This window comes from Monodelphis domestica, chromosome 4 (genome assembly GCF_027887165.1).
Source record: "Monodelphis domestica isolate mMonDom1 chromosome 4, mMonDom1.pri, whole genome shotgun sequence".
Taxonomy (NCBI): Eukaryota; Metazoa; Chordata; class Mammalia; order Didelphimorphia; family Didelphidae; genus Monodelphis; species Monodelphis domestica.
In genome coordinates this window covers 228022244-228030859 of record NC_077230.1, presented here as the reverse complement: position 1 = coordinate 228030859, position 8616 = coordinate 228022244, and the positions used below count along the sequence as shown (strand labels likewise).

Here is an 8616-nt window from a genome sequence, read left to right as displayed (position 1 = left end):
CTTAACCTTTAATCTACCTAAGTTTCCTCACTTTTAAAAGAGATAATAGTACCCACTTCCCAGGGTTTTTATGAAGATAAAACTATATAATATTTACAGTAAAATCACTATATAAATGCTAGATGTTATCATTATTAGATTCCTTCCAGCTCTAAATCTATGATCCTGTGATAGTCCTTCAATATTTAAAGATAATTATAATTATAATCTAATTGGGGGTAAAGGACAAGGAGAGACCAAATAAGAAGACAGAAAAATAATGCAAGTACACTGACACACAGTGACACATTTTAAAATGTAAGCCATTGAGTATATAATTAATCCCAAACATAACGTAGATGTTGGGAGAAGCTGCACTATCTGTGAACTACAAACTTAATCATCAGGAGATTTTTTTTTTTGAGTTGTCAGACCCTTGGGAGTCATCTAGCAATACCAATTCAATTCAATTCAATTCAATAAACATTTATTAATGTGCCAGACACAATATTAAGCGCTAGGGATACTAAAGTAACAGGCAATCTTGTCCTTTAAGGGCATACAATCTATTGGGAGAAATAACATAAGAATAAATAAATGCAAAGCATATATACAAGATAAGAAGATAATTTAAAGAGAGAAAGCACTATAATTAAGAGGGGTTAGGGAAATGCTTCCTGCAAAAGGTGGGACTTTTGAATGCCAGGGACGTCTGTAGTGAGGCAGACTTGCCCAAAAGTCACAGTATAAGTGTTAGTATATAAACCGAAGCCCTGGATCCTATCCCTTTTGCCTTGACTTTTGAGTCCTTTCCAAATTCAAGATACTATTAATCTGCATGGATCCCAATCTTCTTGAAGATGCCGGGACAAAAACTCAAAGGGTTGGTAGGAGTTCTCGACCTCTGGCAGAGTCAAGGTTTGGCTCTAGCTGAGAGAACAGCTAGTAAAGCTTCCCTGTCACCATAGCAACCGGGTCGATTCCTCTTCCTCAATTTCTCTCTCTACTCCTACCTCCTCTTTCTCTTCCTCGTCCACGTTTCTCATCTCCCCCACCTCCATCGACTTCTCACACTCTCCCTCAAAGACCCCCACCACTTCCCTCCTCCACTCAGCCCCTTTCTTCTTCCCCTCTTCCCCCGCCCGTGCTCACGCAGCGGACGTGACACGTGAGTTGGGGTCACGTGTTGTTGTCGGGCGGCGGAAGCTGCTTCCGGGTCAATGCAGGACACTGGGCTCCGGCGGCCCGAGTTGGGGACGAGGTGAAGCGGAGCCGCTGTGGGGCCCGGCAGGGACCGGGCAGGAGGCCGAGCCTTGGCCGGGAGGAGGGCGGAGGTGGGGGGGAGGAGGAGGAGGAGGAGGAGGAGCGGCAGGAGGAGGAGCGGCAGCAGGAGCTCCTCCGCCTCCCGGGCTAAGGGGTGAGTGGAGGCCGGCGGGCCTGCAGGCAGACCTGGCACCTTTCCTGGGCCCAGGGCGCCCCCCTCCGGGGTTGGGCGAGGGGGTGGGGGGAGGACTCTGGGAGGGAGGGAGGGCCAGTTCCGGGGGCTGCTGGGGAAATGGGGGAGGGGGATTGCCCAAAGAAGAAGTCTGGATCGTGTGCTGGGGCTGCTAGAAGAATGGGGACCAAAGGGTAGGGGGTGGGGGAGAGGTATCTGTCCCGGGGGCTTCTGGGAAGTGGAGCTTCTGCTCCCATCTCCGGAATACCAGAGTATGGGTAGGGGTGCTACTTGTGCTTAGGTTTGTAAGACAGACCTTAGGTTGGGATTAGCTGGAAGGAAATACTTAGGAGGACTTCTCCAAAGACTGCTGGAATAAAGGAACTTAGATGTTATTTTGTTTAGCTACAACCTGTAAAAGCAATTTCAATAGGAAATGGTCATTTGTGAGTAAGTTGTAGTAAAGATGAGGACTTTGATGCTATCATCTCCTAGGAAGTAGTGACCCTCTAGAAGCTTTAGTAAATAAAATGAAGTTGAAGGGTTGTATGTAGAAGGGAGTGTCTCATAGTAAACATTTCTAAGTCGTTGGGAGTTTGAATGGCTTCCACTGGGACTAAGGGCTTTCCTTTCAGGTTTAACTGTGAGAGCTCTGCTCAAGATTTGGAGACAGAACACCTGAGCTTGAATCCTGACTGCTAAATAAATACCCGTACGACCCTGGGCAAGGCACCTTACATCTCTGGGTCTCAGTTTCCTTATCTGTAAAAGACGTGTTTGTATTAAATGGCCGTCTACCTTTAAATAGATGATCCTGCCTTCTCCAGGGAGATGTTCTCTTTCTGTAAGCATGTTATGTGTTTTTTTTTTTTAATATTGATCATTGTGGGTAAGTTTGTGTTAGATGGTCAGGATGAATAAGAATCTTAGGCATTGGAGTGTAGAAAATGCCCTGGAATTAGTTCCCAAGGATACTGAATGACTTTTGTGCCATCTTATCTAAAAATAATTAGCTCCTCAAGAAAAGGGAGAAATCTGGTTAATGAATTCTATACAATACACAAAATTATATCTTAAGAATATTTTGCTCCTACCTATATTTTAAAGCTCATATATCCATGTGTTGCTTCTATGAAGCCTTTCCTGATTTAGCTTGTTGGCTACAATCTTATTCTTCAAGATTTAGATAGCATTTTGTCAGAGAGGCAGGCATTCTGATAATAGAAGAACAAACCCTGGACTTGATGCCAGGAGAGATGTGAGTTTGAAATCCACTCCAATGTTAACAGATTCTATGATTTTTAGACAGGCAGCTTAACAGTTTTTGTTTTCAACTTCCTCAGTTGCCAGGTGAGGATAATGATATATCCCCAATACCTACCTCACAGGGTTGTTGTGAGGATCAAATGAGATAATATATTTGTAAAGTATGTCACAAATTTCATAAATCTCTCTATATGGGTTATCTTCTGATGCCAGGTGAAATCATATACTCTCAATGGTTTAGAATCTGCATAAGTGGAAAGTGGTAGCACTAACATGAATGAAATCATGGATCTTTTGAACTCTGTGATTTGTGTTGGCCCCTTACTAGAGTGTAAGCTCCTTAAGGGTAGGGACCCTTTTCTGAATACCTAAACACTGTACCTACATTTTAACCCCCAGGACCTAGCACACAGTTCCTTATATACAGAGTAGGTGTTTAATAAATGTTTGTTGTTATTTTGAGATTAATAGTACCATGAATTATATTTGAGGTTTTTAAAGAACATGCCATTGCATTTAATATTTAAGTTGTCAACTTGGACCATGTCTATTTGTTGTTTAAATTCTTGCAGTTCATTATGTGAAAAGTTTGTGTATTAAATCGTTGATCATTACTATTTCTGGGAAATGTGAGAGACCTTGTTCCACTTAGCACATTTATCTCTACCTTGTAGTTTATGCAAGGTTTTTGCAATAAGCCAGTCCAATAGTCCAAAGCTAGGTTGATTTGTTTTTTCTATTGCTTAAAAAAATCTCAAGAGAACTAGAACTGAATTCATTCTCATTCCAGAAATTATTACATGGCATATTTTAAACCTAGTGATTAGGAACAGGGTTTGATACGCAGCATTTGTAACATGTTATTTGCTTGGCCACTGAGTTAGTAGAACTTTGAGAAAGTCACTTAACATACTATTTAATTCTCTGAACCTGGTACCCCACCTTTGTAAAGCTAGTCCTTAGATGAAATATATTTTATTCTAAGCTATTATTATAATAAAATAGTATCAGTAAAAAATTAATGAGCATTGGCAAACGAAACAAAACAATTTCATTCATGTTGCTATGTTTAAAGAACTTTTAAATAGAAACAATGCAGCATATATGGAATTTATTGTCCCAGGAAATTGTAGAGTCAAGTGATATTGCTGGATTTTAAAAGTATGATGGCTAATAGTAATAGGGCTGGTTTGTATCAAGCTGTAATCTCCTCTTTGGAGGGGTAGACTTGATAGTCACAACTGGAAAGAATTTCACAAAACTTTCATATTTCAAAAAATTGGCTAATTTTTAGACTTCAAAAATGTGGGTCTCCAAATCTTGAGTCCATCACTTCTCTGTGGAAGTGGATAGCATGCTTAATTACTCTGGAATTATGATTGGTCAATGCTGTTTTCAGAGTTCTTAAATCTTAAAGGGTTTTTTTTCTTTCCTTTACAGTGTTGTTATTGTATAAAATTGTTCTGATTTTTCTCTCTTCACTCTGCATGAGTATTATATAGGTCTTCCCAGGATTCCCTAAATGTGTCTCTTTCATCATTTCTTACGTCACAGTAATATTATATTCGTGTACTATTATAATGTTTTCAGCTATTCTCTGATTAATGAGTACCCCCACCCTTAATTTCAGTTCTTTACTAGAGCAAAACGTCCTTATAAATATTTTTTGTACATAAGTTCTTTTTTCTTTGATCTCTTTATAAGCCTAATCACTTCATCAAGGAGTATGCACATTTTATTGACTCTGAATATAGTTCTCATTTGCTTTTCCAAATTACTGCTCAATTTGAGTCTTCATAGGTTCTCTGTATTCCATTCATCAAAAAATTAATTCAGTTGATATTTGAAAGTTATGTCAAATTTAAGATCAAGCTTAACTTACAGCTGGAGGGGGTAACTTAGAGGTCATTTAGGCTAATCAGCTAATTTGACAGATAAGGAAACCGAGGTTCAAAGAGGGAAATGAAATTTAAGTTTGGCCTGTCAGTGGCAAAGCTGAATTCAAAGTTGAGTCTTTGACTCCAAATTCAACATTTTTTCCACTATTTCACACTGGTTCCATATGGTTTTGCTCTTTGCATCTAATATAGCATGTTTTTATTACTCAAGCAGGGGAATTTCAAACTATGAAGTGATTCTTTACCCACCCATCTAATGAGTTTAACATCCCTTACTAAACAGTTCAGTAATCATTTGTTAAAGCACCTAATATCTACAATGCATTATACATAGCTCCCAGCCAAAATGTTCTTTCCCTCTGTCCTACTCTTCCTACTATACTGACTGTTTAGCTCCCTAGGGATGACTCTATTCTTTTGCTGACTCAGTGATTGGAGAGTGCCCATCTGGACTCTCCATATTTGTAATAATAATAATAACAGTAGTAATGCCTAACATTTTATGTAGCACCTATTACGTGCCAGGCACTGTTTTGAAAACTTAAAATTTTCTCATTTGATCCTCACAACAACTCTGGGAGGTAGGTTCTGTTGTTATCCCCATTTTACATATGGGGAAACGGAGGCAGTCAGGTTAAGTGACTTGTCCAGGGTCACATAACTAGTAAGTATCCAATGTTGGATTTAAACTCAGGCCTTCCTCACTAGGCCCAGTGCTATATCTGCTTCACTACCTTGCTGCCTCTATATCATGAGAAGGCCCAGCCATGATGTTCTCACTCTCCAGTTCAGGTTCGCTCTCTAATCTGCTTTACCTTCAGACTGGCTGCTTAGCACCCTCCTCCAGCACCCCCTTTCCTGTTTTATGTTTTTTCTTTCCCTATTAGAATGCTAGCTCTTTAAGAGTAGTGGCTGTCTCATCTTCTTTTCTTTTTTAATTATTGTACTTAGCACAGTACTTGAGACATAATAGTTATGGATTTAATAAATACTATATCAGAGGATATAAAGACAGAAATGAAAGTGTCTAGCAACAAATTTATATTCTTTTGAGAGGATGAAATACTACCAATACAAAGCAATTTCTTTTTTCGTTGTCAATCCTTTCTTTTCTTTTTTTTGTTGAAAATTTTATTTAGTCCATTTAGAACATTCCTTGGTTACAAAAATGATATTCTTTCCCTCCCTCTCCTCCCCCAACCTCTTCCCATAGCCGATGTGCAATTTCACTGGGTTTTACATGTGTCTTTGATCAGAACCTATTTCCATTTTGTTGATGTTTGCACTAGGATGATTGCTTAGAGTCTACATCCCCGATCATATCCCCCTAGACCCATGTAATCAAGCAGTTGTTTTTCTTTGGTGTTTCTGCTCCCACAGTTTTTCCTCTGGATGTTGATAGTGTTCTTTCTCCTAGGTCTCTCCAAGTTGTTGAGGATCACTGCATTGCCACTAATGGAGAAGTCCATTACATTCGATTGTACCTCAGTGTATCCGTCTCTGTGTACAATGTTCTCCTGGTTCTGCTCCTTTCACTCTGCATCAATTCCTGGAGATCGTTCCAGTTCACATGGAATTCCTCCAGTTCATTATTCCTTTGAGCACAATAGTATTCCATCACCAACAGATACCACAATTTGTTCAGCCATTCCCCAATTGAAGTGCATCCCCTCATTTTCCAATTTTTTTGCCACAAGAACTGCGTGGCTATGAATATTCTTGTACAAGTCTTTTTCCTTATTATCTCTTTGGGGTATAAACCCAGCAGTGCTAATGCTGGATCAAAGGGCAGACAGTCTTTTATCGCCCTTTGGGCATAGTTCCAAATTGTCCTCCAGAATGATTGGATCAATTCACAACTCCACCAGTAATGCATTAATGTCCCTACTTTGCCACATCCCCTCCAGCATTCATTACTTTCCTTTGCTGTCATGTTAGCCAATCTTCTAGTTGTGAGGTGATACCTCAGGGTTGTTTTGATTTGCATTTCTCTGATTATAAGAGATTTAGAACACTTTTTCATGTGCTTATTAATAGTTTTGATTTCTTTATCTGAAAATTGCCTATTCATGTCCCTTGCCTATTTGTCAGTTGGGGAATGGCTTGATTTTTTTGTACAATTGATCTGTACAATCTGGGATCTTTGGGCTTATCATAGACAGTCTTGCTGAGGTCACTTACCCCAAGTCTATTCCACTGATCCTCCTTTCTCTCTCTTAGCCAGTACCATATTGTTTTGATGACCACTGCTCCAAAGCAATTTCAAGAGAGAATGAATACTGACAACTGGGAGAATCAGTAAAGGCATCCTTTAAGAAATGGTAACTTATCTGTTCTTTGAAGGAATTCCAAAAGGTATTCAGTATCATGAGATACTGAATACCCAGGTGAAAGAATGTTGTATATTTTTAATGTTAGGTTTAGAAGCTATTTTTTTAAAAGTAATTTCCTTGCCCATCTAAAAATTAGTGTTAAAAATGTTTCTCAAATAACTGACTTTTAATGCCATTTTATATGGAAATTTGCCTAGAATTCTAAAAATACATAACACACACATATAGTGTGGATTAATGGATAGTGAATTCACTATTACCACAGATCTTTAAACTTGGCTAAATTTCCATGTGTAAGGTATATTAACTAGATGAACTTCCTATGGAGCTGTAGGTTGCATTGCATGACTTTAACGTTCCTACCAACTATGAAATGCTGTGACTGTTTTAGTCTGGTCCAGAATGTCTAAGCCAGCAGTTCCCTTCAGCAATTCAGATCAGCAACCACTAGGAATTTCTGGTCTTCAGGACTACACAAAGCATTGTGAGATCAGGTTCCTATAGATATGAACTGTGACTCAGGTTAAAGGCAGCGCTTGAACCTAGAGTTTCCTGAAGTTGAGAACAGCTTTCCACTAAACTGAGATTTCTGTGCAAATAGAAAAATTAACCTTTTTTTTTTAAACCCTTACCTTCCTCTTTAAGAATCAATACTATGTATTCGTGTTAAAGGCTAAGCAATGGGGGTTAAGTGATCCGTGCCCAGCGTTTCACAGGTAGGATATGTCTGAAGCTAGATTTGAACCTAGGACCTCCTGTCTCTCAACCTGGCTCTCAATCCACTGAGCGACCCAGCTGCCCCAATTTAACTTTTTCTTGATGATTGAGCTTTTATTATTGTTAACATTACAGTTTTAAATTTATATCTTTTCCTTTCCATGTTGCTTTTATTATCAATACCAAGGAGTTTTGAGATGAGATGATAGTGTCTTGAGTTACCATTGCTGCTATTCCACATCAGCTCTCCTAGTATCTGGTTACTCTTGATGTCAATTCTGATATTGAACAAAGATACAAAGAGGAAAAAGCTTTATTTTAACAGATTTCTTGTACAAAGAACAAGTGGATGTATTATTAATACTATGGCTCCTTGGCTAGGAATTAAAATACAGTGGAACCTGTTATTCAGTTAGCCTTTTATTGAATGAGATGCATTATTTTAAAGTGAACATTTAACTTAGATTATAAACTAATATAAAATTTACTTTATAATGGGAATTTTGCTGTATATGATTTCCAATTTGTTGATATATTTAGAGAAGTGTCATTAAAAAGGACAACATTGTCAAATAGCATAATATACACAAATAGTGAGAAAAAGCCAGTATTTAAAGTAGAATTGCTCTTGCAGTTCTGTTTTTGCTGTGACTTAAAATGGTGCTTCTTTTTTTTTTCCATTCTGGCATGTCCCTTATTGTGTGATTTATTTTCATTTTCTTTAGATGACTTTTTTCTTAGGAACTGATTTGAAGATATTAGCCTAATGCTGATTCAATGTCTAATTGGCCAAATCATACAAAAGAAAAAGCATTAAAATAACCTGACTTTCTGACTTCTTTGAAATGTTTCATTGAAAATTTTTTTTGCTAAAACTACTGTAGGTCAATAAAGGTTGATCTAGTGGAAGAAAGTGATCCTGAAGAAGCCATATTATATTCTTGAATATTTGCCATCTTTCTACCATTGTGCCCATTTTCAAAAGATA

The 8616-nt window shown here is 38.3% G+C and overlaps 1 protein-coding gene across 5 annotated transcripts in view; it reads left to right on the top strand.

Moving 5' to 3' along the window:
- The first annotated feature begins 396 nt into the window (after positions 1-396).
- Positions 397-8616, top strand: part of TBCEL (tubulin folding cofactor E like) — a 50865-nt gene continuing 42645 nt past the window's right edge. For 3 of the 5 annotated variants that reach the window (XM_056794206.1, XM_007494625.3, XM_007494626.3), the window contains exon 1: positions 397-1396. The gene's annotated coding sequence lies outside the window, so the exon portion shown is untranslated. Of the gene's footprint in view, positions 1397-1655; positions 6900-8616 lie in introns of those variants that run through there. The other 2 variants (XM_007494628.3, XM_056794208.1) reach the window with 2 other exon arrangements.